The 27,393-nt window shown below is 39.1% G+C and overlaps 1 long non-coding RNA gene across 1 annotated transcript; it reads right to left on the bottom strand.

Moving 5' to 3' along the window:
- Positions 1-8,569: 8,569 nt before the first annotated feature.
- On the bottom strand, positions 8,570-27,164 carry LOC110202238 (uncharacterized). Its single transcript, XR_002322671.2, has 7 exons — positions 26,991-27,164; positions 24,421-24,552; positions 16,562-16,597; positions 11,392-11,677; positions 11,114-11,285; positions 10,786-10,855; positions 8,570-9,960 (listed from the first exon to the last, which is right to left on the bottom strand). It is a non-coding gene; the product is annotated as an uncharacterized LOC110202238 (long non-coding RNA).
- Positions 27,165-27,393: the final 229 nt, after the last annotated feature.

Here is a 27,393-nt window from a genome sequence, read left to right as displayed (position 1 = left end):
ATGGCATTTTCCATCATGAAACTTTTGGAGATGTCTTAGATCCTTGTGTTGCTAAGAAGAGCTAAGTCAATTAAAGTCAGTCATCACACAATGTGGGTGTTACTGTGTACAATGTTCTCCTGGTTCTGCTCACTTCACTCAGCATCAGTTCATTTAAGTCCTTCCAGGTTTTTCTAAAGTCAGCCTGTTCATCATTTCTTATACCACAATAGTATTCCACTACATTCATGTACCACAACTTGTTCAGCCATTCCCCAATTGATGGGTATCCCCTCAATTTCCAATTCTTGGCCACTACAAAAAAAAAAAGCTGCTATAAATATTTTTTGTACACTTGGGTTCATTTCCCATTGCTATGATTTCTTTGGGATATATCCCTAGAAGTGCTATTGTTAGGTCAAAGGGTATGCACATTTTTATAACCCTTTGGGCATAGTTCCAAATTGCTCTCCAGAATTGTTGGATCAGTTCACAGCTCCACCAACAATGCATTAGTGTTCTAATTTTTCCACATCTTCTCCAGCATTTATAAAAATTTTACTTTTTAATAAAGAAATTTTAATAGTTTATTTTTTCAATTATATGAAAAGACAAATTTTAACATTTTTTTAAAATTTGAGTTCTGAATTTCTCCCCACCTCCTTCCTGTACTTCCCCCCTTTCTAAGATGGTAAGCAATTTTATTATAGCTTTTATATGTGCAATCACGTAAAACATATGCCCATATTAGTCATGTTGTGAAAGAAAAAGCAGACTAAAAGAAATGCTTCCATCTGTATTCAGATGGCTATGTCCTCAATTTCTAATTCTTTGCCACCACAAGAAAAGAGCTGCTATAAATATCTTTGTACACATAGATCCTTTCCCCTTTTCGATGATCTCCTTGGGATACAGGCCTAGCGGTGGTATTAATGGATCAAAGGCTTTGCACAGTTTTATAACTCTTTGGGCTCTAGAGAGCCAGAATGGTTGGATCAGTTCATAATTCTAGCAACAGTATATTAGTGTCCCAATTTTCCCACATCCCCTCCAATATTTATTATTTTAATTTTCTATCATATTATCCAATCTGACAGATTGCTTTATTTTCTATTTCTCTAATCAATAGTGATTTAGAGTATTTTTTCATATGACTATAGAGACTTTTGATTTCATCATCTGAAAACTGCTTGTTCATATCTTTTGACCATTTATCAATTGGGCAATGACTTCTGTTTATATAATTTAGACTCAGTTCCCCATGTATTTGAAAAATGAAGCCTTTATCAGAGATATTTCCTGTAAAAATTGTTTCCCAGCTTTCTGCTTTCAATCTTGGTTGCATTGGTTTTATTTGTGCAAAAGCTTTTTAATTTAATATAATCAAAATTATCAATTTTTGTATTTTACAATGTTCTCAATCTCTTGCTTGATCATAATTTCTTCCTGTCTCCATAAATCTGACAGGTAAACTATTCCCTACTCACCTAATTTGCTTATGATATCAACTTTTATGTTTAAATCATGTATCCATTTTGATTTTTTTTCAGTATATGACATATATCTAGTTTATGGTTTATATATAGTTTCTGCCATACTGTTTTCCAGCTTTCCCAGCAGTTTTAGGCTATAAATATTTTCTACATGTAGTTCTTTTCCCATTTGTATGATCTCTTTGGGATGCAGCCCCAGAAGTGCTATTGCTGGGTCAAACGGTATGCACATTTTTATAGCCCTTTGGGCATCGTTCCAAATTGCTCTCCAAAAGGGATAGATCATTTCACAACTCCTTAACAATGCATTAGTGTTCCAATTTTCCCACATCTTCTCCAACATTTATCATTTTCCTGTTTTGTCATGTTGGCCAATCTGATAGGTGTGAAGTGGTACCTCAGAGTTGTTTTGATTTGCATTTCTCTAATCAATAGTGATTTAGAGCATTTTTTCATGTGACTATAGATGACTTTAATTTCTTCTTCTGAGAACTGTCTGTTCATATCCTTTGACCAATTTGGGAATGACTTGTATTCTTATAAATTTGACTTAATTCTCTATATATTTTAGAAATGAGGCTGGTTGTAAAAATTCTTTCCCAATTTTCTACCTTCCTTCTAATCTTAGTTGCATTGGCTTTGTTTGTGCAAAAACTTTTCAATTTAATGTAATCAAAGTTATCCATTTTGTTTTTCATAATGTTCACTATCTCCTGTTTGGTCATGAATTCTTCTGTTCTCCATAAATCTGATAGGTAAACTATTCCTTGTTCTCCCAGTTTGCTTACAGTATCAGCCTTTATATCTAAGTCATGAACCCATTTTGACTTTATTTTGGTATATGGTGTGAGATTTGGGTCTATGCCTAGTTTCTGCCATAGTCTTTTCCAGTTTTCCCAGCAGTTTTTTCAAAGAGTGGGTTCTTATCCCAGAAGCTGGGGTCTTTGGGTTTATCAAATAATAGATTACTATAGTCATTGACTACTGTGTCTTGCATATTTAACCTATTCCACTGATCCACTCCCTATTTCTTAGCCAGTACCAAGCAGTTTTGATGATTGCTGCTTTATAATACAATTTAAGATCTGGAATTGCTAGGCCACCTTCCCCTGCATTTCTTTTCATTAGTTCCTTTGATATTCTGGACCTTTTGTTTTTCCAAATGAATCTTATTATTTTTTCTAACTCTATAAAATAATTTTTGGTAGTTTGATTGGTATGGCACTGAATAAGTAAATTAGCTTAGGTAGGATTGTCATTTTTATTATATTAGCTGGCCTACCCATGAGCAACTGATGTTTTTCCAATTATTTAGATCTGATTTTATTTGTGTGAAAAGTGTTTTGTAATTGTGTTCATAGAGTTCCTGGGTTTGTTTCAGGAGGTAGACTCCTAAATATTTTATAATGTCTACAGTAAGTTTAAATGGATTTCTCTTTCTATCTCTTGCTGTTGGGCTTTGTTGGTAATATATAGAAATGCTGATGATTTATTATACAGCCTGCAACTTTGCTAAAGTTGTTTATTATTTCCAGTAGTTTTTTACTTGATTCTCTAGGATTCTCTAAGTATATCATCATGTCATCTGCAAAGAGTGATAGCTTTGTTTCTTCTTTGCCTATTCTAATGCCTTCAATTTCTTTTTCTTCTCTTATTGCTAAAGCTAATTTCCAGTACAATATTGAATAACAGTGGTGATAATGGACATCCTTGTTTCACCCCGATCTTATTGGAAATGCTTCTAGCTGTCCCCATTACATATAATGCTTGCTGAAGGTTTTAGATAGATGCTATTTAATTTTAAGGAAGACTCCATTTATACCTATGCTTTCTAGTGTTTTTAATAGGAATGGGTGTTGTATTTTATCAAAAGCTTTTTCTGCATCTATTGAGATGATCATGTGGTTTCTGTTGTTTTTTGTTGATATGCTCAATGATGCTGATAGTTTTCCTAATATTGAACCAACCCTGCATTCCTGGTATAAATCCTACCTGGTCATAGTGTATTATTCTTGTGATAAGTTGCTAATCTATTTGCTAGTTTTGTTTAAAATTTTTGCATCTATATTCATTAGAGAAATTGGTCTATAATTTTCTTTCTCTTTGACTCTTCCTGGTTTAGGTATCAACACCATATTTGTATCATAAAAAGAATTTGGTAAGACTCCTTCTTCACCTTTTCCCAAATAGTCTATATAGTATTGGAATTAATTGTTCTTTAAATGTTTGATAGAATTCATGTAAATCCATCTGGCCCTGGAGATTTTTTCCTAGGGAGTTCATCAATGGCTTGTTCAATTTCTTTTTCTGAGTTGTGGTTATTTAAGTATTTTACTTCCTCTTCTGTTAATCTGGGCAATTTATATTTTTGTAAATATGTATCCATTTCACTAAGATTGTCAAATTTGTTGGCATATAGTTGGGCAAAATAATTCCTAATTATTGTTTTAATTTCCTCTTCCTTGGTGGTAGCTTCACCCTTTTCATTCTTGATACTAGTAATTTGGTTTTCTTCTTTCTTTTTTTTTTTAAATTTAATTAATGAAATTAATTAAATTAACAACAGGTTTATCTATTTTATTGGGTTTTTTCATAAAACCGGCTCTTAGTTTTATTTATTAGTTCAATAGTTTTCTTAATTTCAATTTTATTAATTTTTCCTTTGGTTTTCAATATTTCTAATTTGGTGTTTAATTGAGGATTTTTAATTTGTTCTTTTTCTGGTTTTTTTAGTTGTATGCCCAATTCATTAATCTCCTCTTTTTCTATTTTATTTATGTAAGCATTTAGAGATATAAAACTTCCCCTAAGAACTGCTTTGCTGCATCCCATAGTTTTGGTATGTTGTCTCATTATTGTCATTCTCTTGAATGAAATTATTGATTGTTTCTATGATTTTTGTTTGACCCAATCATTTTTAGGATTAGATTATTTAGTTTCCAATTATTTTTAGTCTATCTTTCCATGGCCCTTTATTACATATAATTTTTATTGCATCATGATCTGAAAAGGATGCATTTAATATTTCTGCCTTTCTGCATTGGATTGTGAGGTTTTTTATGCCCTAGTACATGGTCAATTTTTGTGTATGTGCCATGTACTGAGAAAAAAAGTATATTCCTTTCTATCCCCATTCAGTTTTCTCCAGAGGTCTATCATACCTAACTTTTCTAATGTTCTATTCACCTCCTTAACTTCTTTCTTGTTTATTTTGTGGTTAGATTTATCTAGTGCAGAGAGGGATAGGTTCAGGTCCCCCACTAGTATAGTTTTGCTGTCTATTTCTTCCTGTAACTCCCTGAACTTCTTCTAAGAATTTGGATGCTATACCATTTGGTGCATATATGTTTAGTAATGATATTACTTCATTGTCTATGGTGCCTTTTAGGATGTAGTTTCCTTCCTTATCTTTTGATAAGATCTATTTTTGCTTTTGCTTTGCCTGAGATTGGGATTGCTATGCCCACTTTTTTTACTTCAGCTGAAGCATAATATATTCTGCTCCAGCCTTTTACCTTTACCCTGTATGTGTCACTCTTTTTCAAATGTGTTTCCTGTAAACAACATATTGTAGGATTATGGTTTTTAATCCATTCTGCAATCCTGTTCCGTTTTATGGGAGAGTTCATCCCATTCACATTCACAGTTATGATTACTATCTGTGTCTTTTCTCCATCCTTTCCCCCATTTATGCTTTTCTTTCTTTTTCCCCCCCTTCACTAGTGTTTTGTTTTTGACCACCGCCTCCCTCAGTACCTCCTCCCTTCTATTAGCCCTTTCTCTTTTATTCTTCTTTACCCTTACTACTACTTCCCTCCCTTCTTTCACCCCTCCCTTTTCTTTCCCCTTTTCCCTCCTACTGCCTATAGGGCAAGTTAGATTTCTATACCTAACTGATTATGTTATGCCCTTCTTGAGCCAAATCTGATGAGAGTAAGGTTCAAACAATGCTCCCTCCCTTCTTTCCCTCTGCTGTAATAGGATTTTGTGTCTTTTCCTGTAATGTAATTTACCCTTGTCTGCCTCCTCCTTTCTCAGTACATTTTCTAGATCAGATTAATCCACTTACTTGGATCCATTTAACCCACTTGATTAGATTTTTTTTATCATTACATCAAAGTCAACTTATATTCACCCCTTTATGTATGCCCATTGAGCTTAGTGTAATAACAGTACAGTTCTCAAGAGTTGCAAGTGTCATCTTCCCTTGTGGGGATGTAAACAGTTTGCCCACGTTAACACATGTTATATTTTTCTGTACTGTTTACCTTTTTATGTCTCTCTTGAGTCTTATATTCGAAATCAAATTTTCTGTTGAGCTCTGGTCTTTTTATCAGGAATGTTTGGAAGTCCCCTATTTCATTGAATATCCATCTCCTCCCCTGAAAGATTATGCTCATTTTCACTGGGTAGTTGATCCTTGGTTGCCTTACAAAACATCATGTTCCATGCCTAGAGTGTTTTAACGTAGAAGCTGCAAGGTCCTGTGTAATCCTGACTGTGGTTCCATGATATCAAATTGTTTCTTTCTGACTGCTTGCAGTATTTTCTCTTTGACCTGGTAATTTTGGAATTTGGCTGCTATATTCCTTGGAATTTTCAATTTGGGATCTCTTTGTGGAGGTGATCGGTGGATTCTTTCTATGGTGATTTTACCGGTCTGGTTCTAGGACCTCAGGGCAGTTTTCCTTTATGATTTCCTGAAAGATACTGTCCAGGCTCCTTTTTTTCATTGTGATTTTCAGATAGACCAAGAATTTTTAAATTGTCTCTCCTGGGTTGATTTTTCAGGTCAGTTGTTTTACCAACAAGGTATTTTATGTTTTCATCTATTTTTTCATTCTTTTGTTTCTGTTTAACTGATTCTTGCTCTCTCATAGAGTCATTAGCTTCCATTTGCCCAAATCTAATTTTTAACAAATTGTTTTCTTGTATTAGATTTTGTATCTCCTTCCCCATTTGGGGCAATTGTATTTTTTAAGGACTTGTTTTCTATAGTTAATTTTTGTCCTTTTTCCAAACTACTGCCTCTCTCTTGCATACCTCTCATTTTTTCCTCTACCTCTCTCATTTGACTTTTAAAATTCTTCTCGAGATCTTCTAAGAAGGCTTTTTAGGCTTCAGACCAGTTCATATTTCCTTTTAAGTTTCCAGATGTGGGTTTGTTGACAATGTTATCTTCTTCAGAATTTCTCCCTGAATCTTCACTGTTCTCATAATATGAATCTATCATATGTTTCTTTTTGTTCATGGTGTTTGCTCATTTTAAAGAGATTGAGCTCTCCTGCTGGGGAACAGAGGGCTTCTTGTGTTGGGAGACTTATGGCCTTGTCACTAGCTTTATATGCTGGGGCCTCTGATGTTGGCAATTGGAGGCTGTAGGGTTCTGGCAGCTTACCTGGTGTTGGGCTGGAATCAGCAAGGCTGGAACTCTAGGGGTAGGATTGGGTAGTCTGGCCCCTGGAGTTTGCCTGCTTTCCCTCTCCTTTCACTTTCTTTAGCTCCTTTCAGGTTGATGTTGCAGAATGTCTATCCACCTTGGGCCCCTTGGAGCTCTTCACAGAGTTTTGCTGAGGCACAGGGAGACTGTTGCAGAATGCCGAGGCACCTGTTGGTTTCTGAGCCGGTTTCCACTGGTTCTCCTGCCCTCACTGAGGCACTTAGGGGTCCAGGTGTCGGTTTTTTCCTGCTTCACCACCTGAGTTTTCTGGATCTCCTCCTGACATGCTGAGGTGGGGCTTTATTCTAGCTTGCTGGAAGACCTCTCGTCTGTACTGCTCTCCTTTTCCCAGGGCAAGAGGAGCCTTTCCTGTTAATCCCTCAATCTACCTGGGCTACTGGAGTGCTGCACCCTGTCTTTCTTCTGGTTCAGCTATTTCAGGGTTTTTCCTGGAGCAATATTTTTTGGGCTTTCAGAGGTTGGTAAGGGTGGGTAAGAGTGACTTACTTCTTACTCCTCCACCTTGGCTCCTGCAAGCCTCATCCTTCATTCTTGAATGTATCCTATCTTTTAAGGAATACCATGAGCAATTCCCCCGAGGCCACATGGAGTCAGCAGCATATTGTTTTTGGCATCCCTCCACCACCAATGCCAATAAAGTGGTATTATTATTACCAGCAACAGGGGCAGTAGTGGCATGTTCTCTAACAGCTTGTTGGACAAAGGGTTTGGTGCTCAGGGATGCAAACATAACACAGCCTACAATATATATCCAAATCCCTGCGGGTCCACTATCACTGATTCATACCACCCATGAAATCAAGGGTTTGTGAGGTTTTTGAGAAAAACAGGCAATGATATCTGTAATTTCTTGTTGAGTAAAATCCTTAGTTACCTCTTAAAAAACCCGATTTCCTCCCTGATTTTCCTCCTTTCATCTCCTGTTAGGCCTAGCAGATACCCCATTGTCAGGGTATTTCTCCTCATGTCTCTTCCAAGCTTCTTCATCTAAAGTAATCTACTCTTCAGTTTCATCCCATATATTTCCATCTCATCTATCTGAGACCGAGTCCACAATAGTGGTGGCAATAACTGCATGCACTATCTTTTTATTAATTTTCCCCTTCCTTTTCTTATACCTGTGCTACTCTAACTGCAGCTTTTTCAGCCACACTTTGGTAATTTCTCACTTGGTGTCCTAAAATGTAAAGTTCTGACATTGAAGTACAGACACTTTACTCTGTAATTTAAATAATTCCTTTTCAAGGATCACTTTATCTTCAACAGCTTTATTTCTTAATTCATGCATTTTTCGACACGTAGTCAGCAAAACCCATCCTGTTCTACACACTCCCACCATCTCTTTGTCTTTCTCAATAGGAATACTTTGTAAGCAATTTGTCACTTGTAAAGGTTCCCCTTGTTTAACCAAGGTACCCAATCATCACAGAGGCCTGGCTCGTTAGCCCATTCTTTTAGCCAGAGAGACATGAGACTAATCTTTCCAACTGGGAATGTACTGATCTTTAAGCTTAGTTCTAGTATTTCTAGTTAGGAATGGCATATTGTATAGCGATTCCTATTACTGACAGCAATTTGTATGATTAAGGAAGAAAAATGTGCTTCAAATTTGCTCCTACAATAAGACACACTCCTAGAAAGAGCAGTGAAGGTAGCTTTAATTAAGATTATAATACAAGTAGAGAAAAACTAGATTTACAGCAACATACACTTAACAATATGACTATAACCAAGCTAAGAATACGAAGGATAGCAATAATATAAGAAAACATCACCACTTCAGGGAAGCACCAACACTCTCACTACAAGCTGGAGATATTCGGGGGTATAGATTTCAGAGTCCAATTGGGAAAGTCCCAGGAAGAGTGTCCAAACCATGGGTGAGAATGTAAAGACTGCATTCTCAATTAGAATTTAAATGGAGACTCTAACAAAAAAAGTTCCTGGAGGAATAAAACCATGTGAGAATATGAATAAACTTGACATGTTCCAATGAACTAGCCAGGTTCCCAGAACATATACTTTCCTGAGAAATGATTAAATTCTGAGGGCAACATGGAAAACCATACTCTGGATTAGACCCCACTGCTCAGAGTTATACAGGGGACATGGTTTCTGACATTGCTTCCAATTCTTCTATACAACATAATAAAAGGGAAAGGATGTTTAACATGAAGGTATATGCAGAGCTCATATCACATAGCACACAGTCTTGGGCTGTGGGGAGGAGAGGAATTCAGAGAAAATTTGGAAAACAAAATCTTATGGAATCGAAAGTTGAATTCTAAAAACTAAAAAAAAATACATTTTCAACACAAGCTGCCTTCAACATGCAGTTCAATACAAGAAACTTTGTCAGACTGCAGGATATCCATAACATGCATAAAGGCCACTGGGCAAAGCCTAATACAATCACCCATGACCATACTTGGAGGCCAGAGGGCCTGTCTTTGTCATTTCTGGAAATATGGAGCCTTGTCAAGGAATACCTCTCTTGGCTTAAGGCTATCAAAGGAGTGGTTGAAACTCTTTCCATCTAGAAGGTTCTCTACTGTGAGGCTGGCTGACATTGGGCTTCCTGAGATGACATGGAATTGCTTCCAGGTACATGGAAGGATGCAGAGCAAGACCTGCAAAGATTTCACTTTCCTAACATCACAGGACAACTCTACATGCCCTGAGCACAAGCCCACTTCCTTGCCCACACCTGTGGGTACTGGCCATTCCAATGAATCTCTCCATGGCCTAGGAAGTAAAGAGCTTGCATGGCAGAAACTGGGCTTCAATCCCAGTGCGGAAGTAAAGCCGTTGTGCCAGAATGGGTGAGGAAATGACAGCCCCTCATTCTCCTGGGCTTCACATGCTTGGGACACCAGAGCAATACAAGATTTCCAGCTCCAAATACAACTTCTCTGCCATGTTAGCCATCACCCACTGAGATGTTAGAAAGGTGGGCCGTGCACTGAAGAACATTTGTGCATTGCAATCCCCAGAAGGATGTGAGCCAAGGGCCATATCAAGGAGAGCCTGCAGATAGGAGGCAAGGGAACAAAGGGTCATCAGGAACAATGTGGTAACTTTCTCAGGAAATGCATGTGAAAATATCTACATCATTTCAATCCATTTCTTCCTCAGATGGCCCAATGAAAACTCCACATAGCTTTCCTTCTCCCAGAAGGGCACCTCCTGCACAATGAAACCCTCAAACACCACAGAAGAAATGCCTCTGGCAGGTAAAGGAGCCCAAAGGTAATCCCATTTGATCCAGTCCTTCACTCTTCCCAAATCTTAATTCTTCCCTGTAATGGAGTGGGCATTTCCCTTCTCTCCTATCTGCTATTTCACAGCCTGGAAAAATGCCAATGGCGGTACACTACCCAAATATGGGTCATTGGCACACCCATGTGTCTGCTCTGCCTCCTGGCCAATCCCGATTTGCAGACCATCTATCCAAGCAGTCTTCTATCACACACTGAGCTCAAATCCTACAAAGGAAGCTCCTCCAAATTGCTCAGTTACTGCAATAGTCCTGCGGAGTCACATCAGATGTGTGCAGAGCCATAAATTCAAGGGCACCCACATGGCTCCCCATTGAGAAATGTGACATCTTGCCCTCCCCAACATGAAAAAGGTGGCCTTTTTGGAACCAAGGCTGAGGAAAAGTGTTCCTGCTCACTCAAGCCACACAGAGCAAGACCAGCAAAAAGAATGCAAGGGAGGATTCCAACCAACATTCTGGATCCAAGCACTTTGACTACTCTGCTTTCTCTATTTTCTACTCATCACCATCTAAGCAGAGTCAAGGCTAGGTGGGAGACAAGGTTCTGAAATGCCATTGCATCTGATACTTACATTCTTCAAGGAGGCAGCCTCCACTGGGAAATCAGGTCCCATTCTGCACTTGAAAACCTTCCTGGAAAGCCTATGGGAAAAGCACACTTGATCGATGGGGCATTGCTTCCCACAAAGAGATATTTGGTTTCCTGTGGCATAATCAATATTGGTATGAAAGGGAGAGCCCTCCCTTCTTGGGTACCTGCTCTCCCAGAATGGCAGGACTTCAATTCTAACTAAGAAAATTTGACAGAGGCTTTGAGGAGGAGGCTGGGGCCTTCCCCTCAACAAGATGTTTCATGCCACGTGGGACAAAGAAGGAAAAACGGCAAATATGATCACTTACTAGAGACAAGGAGGGGGCCTTGACCACACGTGCTTGGATCCTATTGTCTGGCAGTTGTCCTCCATCCACCTGCCACACACTTGGAATCCACCCAAACCATATGGTAGCGGGAAGATGAGACAAATGAACTGCATTGAATGGTGAGTGAGCTGCCTTTGGCCTTCAGGAAAACCTGCAGAGATTTACAGGAATGGAAGCTGAGTGAAGTGAGCAGAACCAGGAGAGCATTGTACATATTCCCAGCAACATGGGGCCATGACTAACTTCCATGGGCTTACCTCTTTTTAGCAATGGAAGCATCTAAGGCAACTCCACAAAGCTCGTGATGGAAAATGCTATCCATAACGAGAAAAACAACCATGGAATATGAAGGATGATGGCAGCATACAATTGGACCTCTCACTCTCTCTCTCTGTCTTCCTTGATCTCTCTCTTATTTTCTTTCTTTTTTTGCCGTGGTTCCTCCCATTGCTTCCAATTTTCCTTGACAACATGATCAACGGGAAAGGACGTTTAACGTGAAGGTACACATAGAGCCCATATGAGATTGCACATCATCTTGGGCTGCGGAGAGGAGAGGAATTCAGAGAAAATTTGGAAAACAAAATCTTATGGAATCGAAAGTTGAATTCTAAAAACTAAAAAAAAAAAATACATTTTCAACACAAGCTGCCTTCAACATGCAGTTCAATACAGGAAACTTTGTCAGACTGCAGGATATCCATAACATGCATAAAGGCCACTGGGCAAAGCCTAATACAATCACCCATGACCATACTTGGAGGCCAGAGGGCCTGTCTTTGTCATTTCTGGAAATATGGAGCCTTGTCAAGGAATACCTCTCTTGGCTTAAGGCTATCAAAGGAGTGGTTGAAACTCTTTCCATCTAGAAGGTTCTCTACTGTGAGGCTGGCTGACATTGGGCTTCCTGAGATGACATGGAATTGCTTCCAGGTACATGGAAGGATGCAGAGCAAGACCTGCAAAGATTTCACTTTCCTAACATCACAGGACAACTCTACATGCCCTGAGCACAAGCCCACTTCCTTGCCCACACCTGTGGGTTCTGGCTGTTCCACTGAATCTCTCCATGGCCTAGGAAGTAAAGAGCTTGCATGGCAGAAACTGGGCTTCAATCCCAGTGCGGAAGTGAAGCCGTTGTGCCAGAATGGGTGAGGAAATGACAGCCCCTCATTCTCCTGGGCTTCACATGCTTGGGACACCAGAGCAATACAAGATTTCCAGCTCCAAATACAACTTCTCTGCCATGTTAGCCATCACCCACTGAGATGTTAGAAAGGTGGGCCATGCACTGAAGAACATTTGTGCATTGCAATCCCCGGAAGGATGTGAGCCAAGGGCTATATCAAGGAGAGCCTGCAGATAGGAGGCAAGGGAACAAAGGGTCATCAGGAACAATGTGGTAACTTTCTCAGGAAATGCATGTGAAAATATCTACATCATTTCAATCCATTTCTTCCTCAGATGGCCCAATGGAAAATCCTCATAGCTTTCCTTCTCCCAGAAGGGCACCTCCTGCACAATGAAACCCTCGAACACCACAGAAGAAATGCCTCTGGCAGGTAAAGGAGCCCGAAGGTAATCTCATTTGATTCAGTCCTTCACTCTTCCCAAATCTTAATTCTTAAGTCCTCCAATTCCGGAAGCCAAGATGGCGGAGTAAAAAATTAGTTGCTCTTACCCTCCCCTATCAACCTCTGAAAACCTTGAAAATATTATGCCAGAAAACAAAACAAAACAAACAAAAACCTGGAACAGCTGAACTAGAAGAAAAATGGGGAACAGCAGTGCAGCTGCCTAGCAAACGGGTCTCCCAGTGCCTCAGCAAAAATAAGGGAAGCAGCACTAGAAAGGGTCCCAGGTGGATAAGCACCCCGCAGCATTCATCTGAAAGGAGGTGAAGAAAGCAACCTAGAGTCTTCCTAAAGTTCCAGCCTTGCTGATTCCAACCCAACACCAGGTAAGCTTTCAGAACCCTATAGTCTCCAACTGTCAAATAGGAAGAGATCCTGAAGCCCAGGTGGTAGAATAGACAAACACCAACACCTAGACCTCCAAGTACCTCAGTGAGGGCAGGGGAACCAGTGGAAATCAGCTCAGAAAACCACCATGTGCCTCAACACTCTACTGCAAAGGAATCTCCCAGTGCAGTAGCAGAAAGAGGGAGGCAGCACTGCAAGGGGCCCCAGGCAGATAAGCACCCTGTAGCATCCATCTAAAAGGAGCTGAAGAAAGCAAATGGAAAGGAAAAGCAGGCTACCCAGAATTGCCTGAAAGTTCCAGCCTTGCTGATTCCAGCCCAACACGAGGGAAGCTTTCAAAACCCTACAGCCTCCAATTGCCAACATAAGAGGCCCCAGCACACAAAGCCAGTGACCAAGACCTAGGCTCCCAACACAAGAAGCTTGGGTCAGTGCCCTCTGTTCCCCAGCAGGAGAGCTCAATCTCTTTAAAGGCCAGCGAATAAAGACAGCATGAGTAAAAAGAAACCTATCATTATTAGAAGAGTGAAGATCAAGACAGAAATTCTGAAGAGGACAACATTGTCAACAAACCCACACCTGCCACATCAGAAGGGAATATGAACTGGTCTGCAGCCCAAAAAGCCTTATTAGAAGAGCTCAAGAAGGAATTTAAAAGTCTAATGAGAGAGGTAGAAGAGTCCTTAAAAAATACAAATGGCCAATTGAAGAAAGAAGTACAAAAACTAACAGAACAAAACAATCTGTTAAAAACTAGAAATGGAAACTAACGACTCTATGAGAGAGCAAGAATCAGTCAAACAGAAACAAAAAAATGAAAAAATAGATGAAAACATACAATACCTCATCGGTAAAAAAATCTACCTGGAAAATTAATTCCAGAGAGACAATTTTAAAATTATTGGACTACCCAAAAGTCATGATGAAAAAAAGAGCCTGGATAGTATCTTTCAGGCAATCACAAAGGAAAAACTACCCTGAAATACTGAAACCAGAAGGAAAAATAACCATAGAAAGAATACAGGGCTTACCACCTGAAAGAGATCCCAAATTGAAAATGCCAAGCAACATAATAGCAAAATTCCAAAATTACCAGATGAAAGAGAAGGTGCTGTAAGCAGCCAGAAAGAGACAATTTAAATATCATAGAACCACAGTCCAGATTAAACAGGACCTTGCAGCTTCTACATTAAAAGCCTGCAGGGCCTGGAACATGATATTTCAGAAGGCAAAGGAGCTTGGATTGCAGCCAAGGATCAACTACCCAGCAAAAATGAGCATGATTTTTCAAAGGAGGAGATGGATATTCAACGAAATAGGAGACTTCCAAACCTTCCTGCTAAAAAGACCAGAGCTCAACAAAAAATTTGATCTTCAAGTACAAGATTCAAGAAAGACATAAAAAGGAAAATGGGACAGAACAATACAAAATGTTGTTAATAAGGGCAGACTGTTTACATCCCTACAAGGAAAGATGACATTTGCAACTCTTGAGAACTGTATTGTCATAACACCATGTTAAAGGAGTACACATTAAGAGGGTGAATATTAGCTGACTTTGATGTGATGATAAAAAAAATCTAATCAAGTGGGTTAAATGGATCCAAATAAGTGGATTAATCTGATCTTAGAAAATGTACTGAGAAAGGAGGAGGCAGACAAGGGTAAATTACATTGCAGAAAAAGACACAAAACCTATTACAGCAGAGGAAAGAAGGAGGGGGTGAACATTGTTTGAACCTTATTCTCATCAGATTTGGCTCAAGAAGGGAATAACATAATCAATTAGGTATAGAAATCTGACTTGCCCCATAGGCAGTAGGAGGGAAAAAGGGAAAGAAAAGGTGGGGGGGGATAGAAGGGAGGGTAAAGTAAGGGTAAAGGGGAAGGAAAAGGAAAGGGATAACAGAAGGGAGGAGGGACTGAAGGAGGCAGTAGTCAAAAGTAAAACACTAATGTTGGGAAGGAAGGACAAAAGAGAAAGAAAAACAAACTGGGGGGAAAGGATGGAGAAAAAGACACAGATAGTAATCATAACTGTGAATGTGAATGGGATGAGCTCTCCCATAAAACAGAAACAGATAGCAGAATGGATTAAAAACCAGAATCCTACAATATGTTGTTTACAGGAAACACATTTGAAAAAGAGTGACACATACAGGGTAAAGGTAAAAGGCTGGAGCAGAATAAATTATGCTTCAGCTGAAGTAAAAAAAAAAAAAAGCAGGGGTAGCAATCCTGATCTCAGACAAAGCAAAAGCAAAAATAGATCTAATCAAAAGAGATAAGGAAGGAAATTACATCCTGCTAAAAGGCACCAGAGACAATGAAGTAATATCATTACTAAACACATATGCATCAAATGTATAGCATCCAGATTCTTAGAGGAGAAGTTCAGGGAGTTACAGGAAGAAATAGACAGCAAATCTATACTAGTGGGGGACCTTAACCTCCCCCTCTCTGAACTAGATAAAATTAACCACAAAATAAACAAGAAAGAAGTGAAAGAGGTGAATAGAACATTACACAAAAATTGACCATGTACTAGGGCATAGAATCCTCATAATCCAATGCAGAAAGGCAGAAATATTAGATGCATCCTTTTCAGATCATGATGCAATAAAAATTATATGTAATAAAGGGCCATGGAAAGATAGACTAAAAAACAATTGGAAACTAAATAATCTAATCCTAAAAAATGATTGGGTCAAACAACAAATCATAGAAACAATAAATAATTTCATTCAGGAGAATGACAATAATGAGACAACATACCAAAATTTATGGGATACAGTGAAAGCAGTTCTTAGGGGAACTTTTATATTTCTAAATTCTTACATAAATAAAATAGAAAAAGAGGAGAACGATGAATTGGACATACAACTAAAAAAACTAGAAAAAGAACAAATTAAAAATCCTCAACTAAACACTAAATAAGAAATATTGAAAACCAAAGGAAAAATTAATGAAATTGAAATTAAGAAAACAATAGAACTAATAAATAAAACTAAGAGCTGGTTTTATGAAAAAAACCATTAAAATAGATAAACCTTTGGTCAATTGAATTTAAAAAAAAGAAAGAAAGAAGAAAACCAAATTACTAGTATCCAAAAAGGAAAAGGGTGAATCTGCCACCAAGGAAGAGGAAATTAAAACAATAATTAGGAATTATTTTGCCCAGCTATACGCCAACAAATTGACAATCTTAGTGAAATGGATACATATTTACAAAAATATAAATTGCTCAGATTAACAGAAGAGCAAGTAAAATACTTAAATAACCCCATCTCAGAAAAAGAAATTGAACAAGCTACTGATGAACTCCCTAGGAAAAAATCTCCAGGGCCAGATGGATTTACATGCGAATTCCATCAAACATTTAAAAAACAATTAATTCCAATACTATACAGGCTATTTGGGAAAATAGGTGAAGAAGGAGTCTTACCAAATTTTTTTTATGATACAAATATGGTGCTGATACCTAAACCAGGAAGAGTCAAAACAGAGAAAGAATGTTATAGACCAATTTTATTAACAATATGGAATGAAAAATCCTAAATAAAATACTAGCTAAGAGATTACAACAATATATTACAAAAATTATAGATTTTGACCAAGTTGGTTTCATACCAGGAATGCAGGGATGGTTTAACGTAAGTAAAACTATAAACATAGTTGATTGTATCAATGATAAAAGTAACAAAAATCATATGATAATATCAGTAGATGCAGAAAAGGCATTTGATAAAGTACAACACTCATTTCTATTAAAAAACACTTGATAGTATAGGAATAAATAGACTTTTCCCTAAACTGATAAGAAACATTTACCTAAAACCATTAACAAGCACTATTTGTAATGGAGATGCCCACTGTCAGCAATATTTTTTAATACTGTATTAGAAATTCTACCAATGCCAATAGGAAAAAAACAAGAAATAGAAGCAATCAGAATAGGGAATGAGGTAATAAAACTATCTCTTTTTGCAGATGATACACTTGGAAAATCCTAAAGACTAAACTAAGAAGTTAACTGAAATAATTAATCATTTCAGCAAAATAGGAGGATATAAAGTAAACCCACATAAATCATCAGCATTCTTATATTTCCAACAAGGTCCTACAGGAATAGATAGTTAGAGATACCCCATTTAAAATAACTTTAGACAGTATAAAATACTTGGGAATACACCTACCAAAACAAACCCAGGATCTATATAAACAAAACCAGAAAAATAAAAAAAAAAAACTTCATACACAAATAAAGTTGGGTTTAAATAAATGGAGAAATATTAATTGTTCATGAGTAGGCAGGGCCAATATAATAAAAATGGCAATTTTACTAAAATTAATCTATGTATTCAATGCCATACCAATTAAATTACCAAAAATTATTTTATGGCAGTAGAAAAAATAATAACAAAATTCATTTGGAAGAACATAAGGTCAAGAATATCACAGGAACTGCTAGTAGAAATGTAAAGGAATGAGGTTTAGTAGTACCAGATCTTAAACATTATTATAAAGCAGTAATTATCAAAACTATGTGTTACTGGATAAGAAAGAGAAAAGTAGATCAGTGGAACAGAGTAGACATACAGTCTACAGCAACAAATAAATATGGTTGCCACGTGTTTGCTAAGTGTAAGGATTTAAGTTTTTGGGATAAGGACTCATTATTTGGTAAAAAAAATTGTTGGGAAAGGTGTAAAGCGGTCTGGCAGAAATTGTGCAGAGACCAATATCTTACACCCATTTATCAAGATAAGGTCAAAATGGATATTTGACTTAGATATAAAATAGGATGTTACAAAAACATTTGAAATACATGGAATATATTATCTATCAGCCTTACGGATAGGTGAAAAATTTATGAACAAACAAGAGATAGAGAGTGTTGTGAGAGGCAAAATGGATAATTTTGATTACATTAAAATGTTTTTGTATGAATAAAACAAATGTAGCCAAGATCAGAAGGAAAGCAGAAAACTGGGGGAAAAAATTATAGACAGTTCCTCAGATAAATGTCTCATATCTCAAATATATAAAGAACTTTCTCAAATCTATAAGAATGCAAGTCATTTCAAATTGATAAATGGTCAAAGGATATAAACATGTAGTTTTCCAATGAAGAAATCAAAACAATTTATAGTTATATGGAAAAATGCTCTAAATCATTATTGATTAGAGAAATGCAAATTAAAACAATCTTGAGAAGATGATGTTGAAAACGCAGCAACTCATATGAGCTGTCCCTCAAACCCCTCTGAACACCTTTAACTAATGCCATAAAACAATTCCTGGAACAGCAGAACCCACAAAAGGATGGGGTGAAATAATTTTCCAGTCAAACACAACTTAGAAGCTCAGCAGGAAACAGGTCTGTTGCACCTGGGTGACAGTGGAACACAGTCCAGCGCAGGCTGCACCAGTGCAGATCAGGCCCCAGTAAACCCGAAGCAGGCCTTGGGAGCCACTGAATCAGCAGCAGGAGCTGCAGTAGCTGCTTCTGGAGCTCTCAGCCCACAGATGGTAAGGGGGTCAACCAATCTCAGAAGGAGATTACAGGAGTATCTTTGCTGGCACTGAGGCAGGACTCTGTTGCTTTGCCCATACTTGGATCAGGGTCTCAGTCCTGTGTGGAAGTCCCAGGGCAAGGAAAAGCACTAGCACGCCACAGCTTATGGCCACATTGGAGGGGGGACTCTCCTCACAGTTCCAGGGCAGAAAAGAGCGCTCGAGGTTGCTCAATGACCAGAGACACTCTGCTTTCCTTCCCTATGTACCACTGCCTCTTTAAGGCTTATTTACCAACAGGCACTGCCCCCAACAGATTTTGTCAATGTATGGGTCATGGGTGGTTATAAAATTAGGCCTAGTGGTCTTGACCACCATGACAGTCTCCCCTTAAGGGAGGCTCTAGCTTATATCTATGCATGGAAACCATTGTTATAAGACTAAAAATACTGACAATAATATTTTTGAAAGGTTGTTACACCTGTGGGCCACAAATAATATTTTGGCTACCACCAGATCAGTTTTCTCCCTGACATGGAAACCCCCCAAACAATACTTCTCCCTCGTGAGAAATCCCCCAAAATAGTATATTGCCCTGACCCCTGATACACAATTCAGGCAGCAACAGGGAATCCATCCAGAATCATAGTATAAGAACCTTACTCTCAGAAGAGTACTTTGGCACATCCCTTCCCCTTCAATAGGCGCATCCCTTCCTGCTAAAGCACCCTCTGCCCTCCAGCAGGAGTATATGTCTATGCTGGAGTACTCCCTTTCTGCTGAATGGACCCATGTCTCTCTGCTCCCCCATGTAGCACTGCCCATATGTAGTGTATAGTCTATGTTAGAGTACATGAATGAGTTGTAGGTTGGGCCCCCATTTTCTCTCTCCCATTACCCCTCTTCCTCATTGTTTACAATAAGCTTGACATTGAACTGACTCCTCTTGTTTTACACGTTATTCTCAGTACAAGAACTCATTAAGGGGTCATTTTCCCTGACATATCTGGCTGTTCCATGGGCCTCTCCTTAGACATAAAAGGGGTACCTGGACAAGGACCTGGCCTATTGACAGCTGCAGCTACAACGGGTGACTAGAGCACTATGAGTCCAATTGTGGAAAGCAAGGGTCAATAGGGGAACCACATGTCCTCCAGGACAGATTCCCTTATGCCAGAGGACTGTCACAAAACAATTGGAGCAACAGGCAGGACCAAAGCACTGCCAACAAAAAAAATTCCTGAACCTGATAAGATTCACAGAATTCTATCAAAATTTAAAGAAAAGTAAATATATGTACATGACAAACTATTCTCAAAAATGGAGGAAGAAAGCACCTTATCAGAATCCTATCATGATACAAAGATAGTCTTAATACCTAAACTAAGGAAAGATAAAACACAGAAAGAAAACTATAGGCCAATATCATTAACCATCACTGATTCAAAAATTTCAAACAAAATTCTATTAAACAAACTGCAGTTATTTATCTAAGAAATCACTCATTATGATAAAACAGTATCTACACCATAAAAACAAGGTTGGTTCAACATCAGAAAAACAAAAAATATGACAAATCATAATAAAAGGCGAAACACCCAAAACCACATGATCATCTCCATGGTTGCAGAAAAAGTATCTGACAAAGTGAAACATTCTTTTATGATAAAACCTCTTCAATGTATTGGCATGGAAAGACCTTTTAATATCCTAAAAAAAAGCATCTATGGAAAACCAAAGCACGCATTTTATGCAGTGAGGATACACTAGAAGCATTTCCAATAAATATGGCAATGAAGCAAGGATATCTATTCTCCCAATTATTTTTATACTTCTGGAAATGCTAGCAATAGCACTAAGAGGAAGAAATTCAAGGAATAAATATAAATAAAGAGGAGATAAAACTAAGCCATCAAAAACGTGACAATATCATCCAAATTTATTTACATTTTTAATGCTATACAAATTGAATTACCAAGGCAATACTTTATGGAACTTGATAAAATAATAACAAAATTCATTAGAAAAAACAAAATATCTAGAATAGCATGGTAAATGATTGAAAAAAAGTTAGAATGAAGAGGGAATATCACTTCCAGACCTCAAACTATATTATTAAGCAGCAGTCATCAAAATCTTCTGGTATTTGTTTTAAAAAAAAGACAGGTTATTGGAACAGATTAGACAACCGTGAATCAGAAAGAATGGAACTCAGTCCAATGCTTGATAATGTGGAAAACATAATTCACCTAGGGAAAAACTCCCTATTTGATTAAAACTGCTGGGGAAACCACAAAGCAGTCTGGCAGAAATTTTGCTTAGAACAATACCTTAGAACACACTCCACGATACATTCTAAATGGATACCCTACCTTAATATTAAAGATCACGCTATAACAAAAATTAGAAGAAAAACAGATCATATACCTCTCACAGTAATAAGTAGGAATATTCTTAACCAAGCAAGAAATAGAGGTGATTACTAAAGATAGATAACTCTGATTACTTGAAACTGAAAAGCTTATGCACAGACAATATTAATTAATCTAGAATAATAAGGGAAGTGGTCAAATAGGGGGGAATTTTCTATCAAGTTTCTCGAATATGACTTTGGTAGCCAAGATACATATGCAATTAATTAACAAATGTAAATAAGACTAATAGCCATTCACCAATAGGTAAATGGCCAAAGGTTATAAACCAACAATTCACAAAAGAAAAACTGCAAAATATTCACCATATGAAAAAACATTCCAAATCACTAATAATGAGATAAATTCAAATCAAAACAAGCTTGAGGTATCACCCTACAAATTGACCCAAAAAATGGCAACAGTCCGTGTTGGAGGAGTTATGGGAAAAGAGGCACACTAATACATTGTTGGTGGAGCTTTCCATTTTGAAAAGCAATTTGGAATCATGCAAATTAAATGATTAAAACACCCTTTGAACCAGAGACTCCATTGCTGGGCTCATACCACAAAGCAGTCATCAATGAGAGGGAAAAAAACCCCACATGTTCCAAAATATTCATAGCAGCAGTTTTTTCTGATAGCTAAGAATTGGAAACAAAATAGATGTCCATCAGCTGGGGAATGGCTAAATACACTGTGGTATGTGAATGTAGTGGGAGATGCTTGTACTGTAAGAAATGATGTGTGTGATGAATCCAGAGAAGCATGGAAAGGTAGCAGAGACAAGAAAACAATCTACACACTAAGTACATCAATGTAAATGGAAAGAACAACGACACACCAAAAAACAAAAATGTAAGTGAAATAAAACTATAAGATCAAGGAGGACTCAGAAAAAGACAGATGAGAAGACACAGCCAATCTACCTCTTCTTGGAGATGAGAGACTCACAGGTTTTACACACTGCATGTTTTCAGACTTTTTAAATATCTCGATCAGTTACATTTCTCTCCCCCTCCCCACCCCGCTTTGTCCTCTCAAAAAATACTATTTGTCATGTGAGATGGTTCTCTGGGAGAATATGTAGAAAGGATACATAGGAAACTGTGATGATGTGACAAACAGAACACGTCAATAAAAAAGAGAGATACATGGAATAAAAATGAGGGCCCAGAAAAAAAAAATTGCTATGTATTAAGTGAATCTAAAAAGGAAATATAGCAATCACACTGTCAAAGTAAAAAAACAGAAATGTAAAAACAGATAAACAAGGAAATGACATTATGCTCAAAGGAACTATAGACAATAAACAAATACCAGTAATAAACTTATATACTCCAAATCTCAACATCCAAATTAATAAAGGAAAAATGAACAGAGCCACAAGAATACACAGAGAGCAACACAATAATGGCAGGACATTTCAACATCCCTCTCTGTTTACCCAGGGGAAAATCATATCCCTACAAACATAGAAAAAAGAAGATTAACCAATTGAATATAAATTTAGAAAATTACAAAGTGAACACACAACTTTAAGCACAAAGGGGACATATTAGAAATTAGGGAAGTAAATAAATTGGAAATAAACCAAAAAATAATGAAATCTCTGCAGAAACGATAACTAAAAACTGGTTCTCTGAAAAGACTAGCAAAATCTCCCACCGTCCTGCATGCCTTGGACACCACCAGGCCCCAGGAAACTTCCTATCAGGAAACTCATCATCCCAGGGGGACTTCATCAGCTTTGGCACTCACACTGCCACAGTGCTCTCCATACCTGAGAGTGGAGGGCTGCAGAGCAAAGAACTCCCCCATTTCCAGAGGGCTCCCAGGACAGCCATCTCTTCATTTCCCACCAGCTTGCACTCTTTGGGCTGTGCTTGGGTGCCTACTTCCCCAGCCCCCTTAACCCCATCCCCAGCTTTTCAGCTCCCTTTTCAACATTATTGTCTCCCAAAACACTGCAAGCTCCTTGAGGCCAGGGACTGTCTTTTTGTTTGTTTGTTTGTTTTTTCACATCCCCAACACTGAGCACAGTGACTGGTGCATAGTACCCACTTAATGAAAACTTATTAACTGATTCACCAATCTGGTTAAATAGGCAGAAAATCAAAGCAACAAATTAGCCAAAGATCAAGGGAAAATCACAACAAAACCGGAAGAAATTAAAAGAATAATCAGTTACAGTTATACACTAAAAGCAAAAAACCAAAACTGAGAATACAAAAGAAAAAAAAAAACTTTCAAAATTACCAAATACAGAGACCAAATAAAGATCTTAAAAACCCTGTCTCAGAAAAAAAGATAGAGCTTACATTAAAAGAACTACCAAAGGGAAAAAAAAACCTCCTGGTTCTTGTGGTTTGACAGGAGAATTCTATCAAATGTTTAAAAGAACAATTAGTACTCATACTACACAAATTATTCACAAACACTGAGAAAGAAAGCACCCTACAATAATCCTTTTATGAGACAAATAGACTCCTAATATCTAACCCATGGAAGGATAAGCACAAAGAACTAGATGCCAATATCATTCATGAAAATTGATTCAACAAATGTAAGTAAAATCTGTAAAAAGACTACAGCAAATCACCCAAGAAGGCATTCATTATGACAAAGGTGGATTCATACCAGGGATAGTAAGGATGGCTCAACTTTAGGAAAACACTCAAAATAGTTAATCATAGTCAAAATGCCACTACGCCTGCAAATAATAGCTAACATGTATTAAGTGACTACAATGTTCCAGGCACTGGGTTAAGTGCTCTATAATCATTATCTCATTTAATCCTCACAACCACCCTGATAGTGAGGGGGTGCTTGGACTCCAATTTCTCCCTGGCCTCAGAAACACTATCCCTGGCAGTTTCCCCCCCAGCCCAAGGACACTGTGCCTAGTAATTACTCATGAGTGGGCCTCAGCAAAACACTTATCTCTTTCCCTGGTGCAGTTGCACAAAGCTGGGTGACAGAGTGCTGGGCTACTCAGGCTCCATCCCTCAGATCACATCTCTGGAAGCCTCCCAATTCCTTAGTAACCTCCTGTCTTGTGAGAAAACTTTTTCTTCTTGTTAATCAGGACAAAGAGAGGGGTATCTTGTCTGGTCCATGGAGTTTTTGTCCCTGGATTGACTTGTACCACCTGTAAGGATGCCTACAGTGATGAGTGTCCCCAGAACTTTACCTCTGCCAGCTGTACCACCTGTTCTGAGGGAACACTCCCTACTTGCACCTGTGACCGAATTCCTCCTGCTACTTTCCTAGTAGGTACTCCCTATTTAACCTTCTCTTCTCAGTTGGCACACAATGCTACAGCCCCCTTCTAGCTATAACACTCTTGTTAATCTTTTGAAAGTTTCTGTCTTACCTGGAATATTAGCATGTAATCATACTGATCCATGGGGCATCCATGCTCAGTACCTTTTACAAACAGGCCCCATCTGTACCCCTAAGGGATATTCCTTCCTTTGTGGGATGGGTGGGTCAGGTGGTGAGGATTCTGGGGAAGAAGTAAAATGAAATGTCACTACTTAGCACAAAGCTGGGTGAGAGAGTGCTGGGCTGCTCCCAACACTAAGACCATGTATCTGGAAGCCTTTCAATTCCTTAGTAAGCTCCTCTCTTGTGAGAAAACTTTTCCTTGTTGCTAATCAGGACAGAGAGAGGGGTATCTTGTCTGGTCCAAGGAGTTTTTGTCCCTGGCTGGCCCAGGGACTCATCCTCGTGCCAGATTCCCAAGATCCTCTGACAACTCCCTCCCTGTCTGATATACTCCCTACACTTTTCCATCCATAGCTCCCAAAGACACCTGGACCTTTAGATTACCTAATTAGTATCCCTGGCATTCCTTTCCCATGCCCTTTTTCATATAAAGCCTAGCTCCATCCTCAGTCTCTCACAGGTTCCTTAAGAATTCTTTCCAACATGTAGCGTAACAATAAATCGTTACGAACTTGACTCAAAGAACACTTGAGTCTGTGAATTTATTCCAGACAACCCCGTCCTGTAGTCTAGTCATAGAGGGGTCTCAACTTCTCAGACTGCAACAATAGGGAGGTATTATTATCCTTATTTTACAAATAAGGAAACTGAGGCAGACAGAGGTGAAGTGACTTGCCAAGTGTTACACAGCTAATGTCTGAGGCCACATTGGAACTGGAGTCTTCTGACTCCGGGTCCGGTCTACTCCTAATTCCAGCCACTTGACCCTAATTCCAAGAACTTTTATCAGCTGCCCCAAGACACAGAAAGGCTTCGTGTGGAAGATAGCCTTCATGAAGCTCGAAATTCTAGGAGGCAAGGGAAGGGAAGGAAAGGATGGAAAAAAGAAGTAAGAGAAAGAGGAGATGCAGAAGGGGAGGGGGAGGGGAAGGAGGGAGGAGGGATGGTGGAAGAGGTAAGGGAAAGAGGAGAAGGAAGGAGAACAGATGAGAAAGAGGAGTAAAAAGAGCAGGGAGGAGGGGGAGGGGAGGAGATAAGAGAAAGAAGAGTTAGGGAAGAAGAAAGAGAGGGGAGAGGCATGAGGAAGGGATATGGGGAGGAAGGGTCTAACATCAGAGAAAGAGAAGGTTGGAAGAGAAGGTAAAAGAATAGAAAGGAAGAGAGGGAGGAGGAGGGGGAGTGGAAAAGGTAAGAGAAAGAATGAGGGGGAGGGAAGCAAGAGAAAAAAGTTAGGGGTGGAGTACAGAGAAGAGAAGGGAGAGAAAGAGAAGGAAGTGGAGAAGCAGGGAGAAGAGTCTTCAGTAAAATAAAGAGAATGTGGGGAGAGAAGAAAACACAAAGAGAGAGAGAGGAGGAGAGGGAGGAGGGAGAACAGGTGAGAAAGAGGGGAGGAGAAGGAGCAGAGAGGAGGCAGAGGGGAGGAAATAAGAGAAAAGAGGAGTGGGAGAAGGTAAGAAAGGAGTTAGGGGAGGAGCAAGGAGAAGGCAGGAGGTGGAAGGGAGAGGAAGAGGAATGGGTCTGAGGTAAAATAAAGAAAAGGTGGGGAGGAGGTAAGGGAAAGAGAAAGGGAGAAGGAGGAGAGTTAGAAGGAGAGGAGAGGAGAAAGGAGAGGATAGAAGAGGGGAGGTGAGAAAAGAAGTGAGAAAGAGGGGGAGGAAAAGCCATAGGGAGGAGTGGAGGAGATAAAAGAAAGAAAGAGTAGGAAAGAAGTAAGAAAAGTAGGGGGAGAAGCAGAGGGAGTGGGAGTAAGGGAGAGGAATGGAAGGAGGAAGAAGAGTCCCAGGAGGAGGTGGGAGAAGCTTAGAGAAAGAAGGAGGGGGTCAGGGGGTAAGAGAAAGAGATGGGGAGCAAAAGAGGGAGAGAAAGGGAAAGATAGGGGAACAGGAGAAGAGGAACAGGACACAAGGAGAAGAGAGTTGGAAGAGGGAAGGTAAGGAGCAAGAGAAAAGAAGAACAGGGGGAAGGAGGAAAATGGTGGAGGTAAGAAAAAAAGAGCAGTATAGAAAATAAGAGAGGCAGGGGGAGGGAGGAAGAAGAGAAAGAATAGTTCAGGGAAGAGCAGGGAGAAGGGTAAAGGAAAGGAAGGGGTCTGAGGTGTAAGAAAGAGGAGAGGAGAGGAGAAAAATGGTGGCAGATGAGGGAGAGGAGGCAAAAGAAAAAGAAGCAGCATAAAAAAGAGGGAAAGGGAAGGATGGGAGAATGGGAGAAGATGAAGGGGACAAAGAAGGAAGGAAGGAGTAGAGAGCAAGAAGAGGAGAGGTAGGGAGGAAACAAGAGAAAGGACAGAGGGAGAAGATAAGAGAAAGAAGAGGGGGAAGGAGCAGGCCAGAGAGAGGAAGAAGGGAGGGGGAAGAAAAACAGCAGGAAGGAGGAAGAGGAGGGAGAGGAAAGAGAAGAGGAAAGGAGAATGGGGAAGAGGAAGAGGAAGGAAGGGGAAAGAAGGAGGAGATGGATTCACAGAGCCCAACCTCCAATCTCCTCCAACATCTCACTCACCAGCTTCAAAGCATCTGGGGCAGAGAGGCACTGTCTCACCCATCCATCCTCTGTTTTCCTGGCCCAAGGTCCTCTTTGCCCCCACCCTGGAGAGCATGCAGCCTGCAGCAGCCTCCACTGCAGTGACTCATCCACCAATCAGCATCACAGCCAACACTCCCCCCTCCTTCATCCAGGAGAGAAGATAAGGATGTGGAACTGTGGACCCTGGCAGTGTCTCCTAGGCAACCATATTAGAGAGATGAGACTGTAGATAGATGGAAAGGACAGGAGAGGCAAAGACTGAACACGATGATAACAATAACAACTGGCATTTATGGAGCCCCAAGTTTGGCAGAGTACCCTTTCCATACCTGATATCCTTCAACCCTCACAACCACCCCTGAAGCAGGAACTACTGGTA

This window comes from Phascolarctos cinereus, unplaced genomic scaffold, assembly GCF_003287225.1.
Source record: "Phascolarctos cinereus isolate Bilbo 61053 unplaced genomic scaffold, phaCin_HiC Scaffold_6;HRSCAF=336, whole genome shotgun sequence".
Lineage (NCBI taxonomy): Eukaryota > Metazoa > Chordata > Mammalia > Diprotodontia > Phascolarctidae > Phascolarctos > Phascolarctos cinereus.
This window is presented reverse-complemented; position numbering and strand designations above follow the sequence as displayed.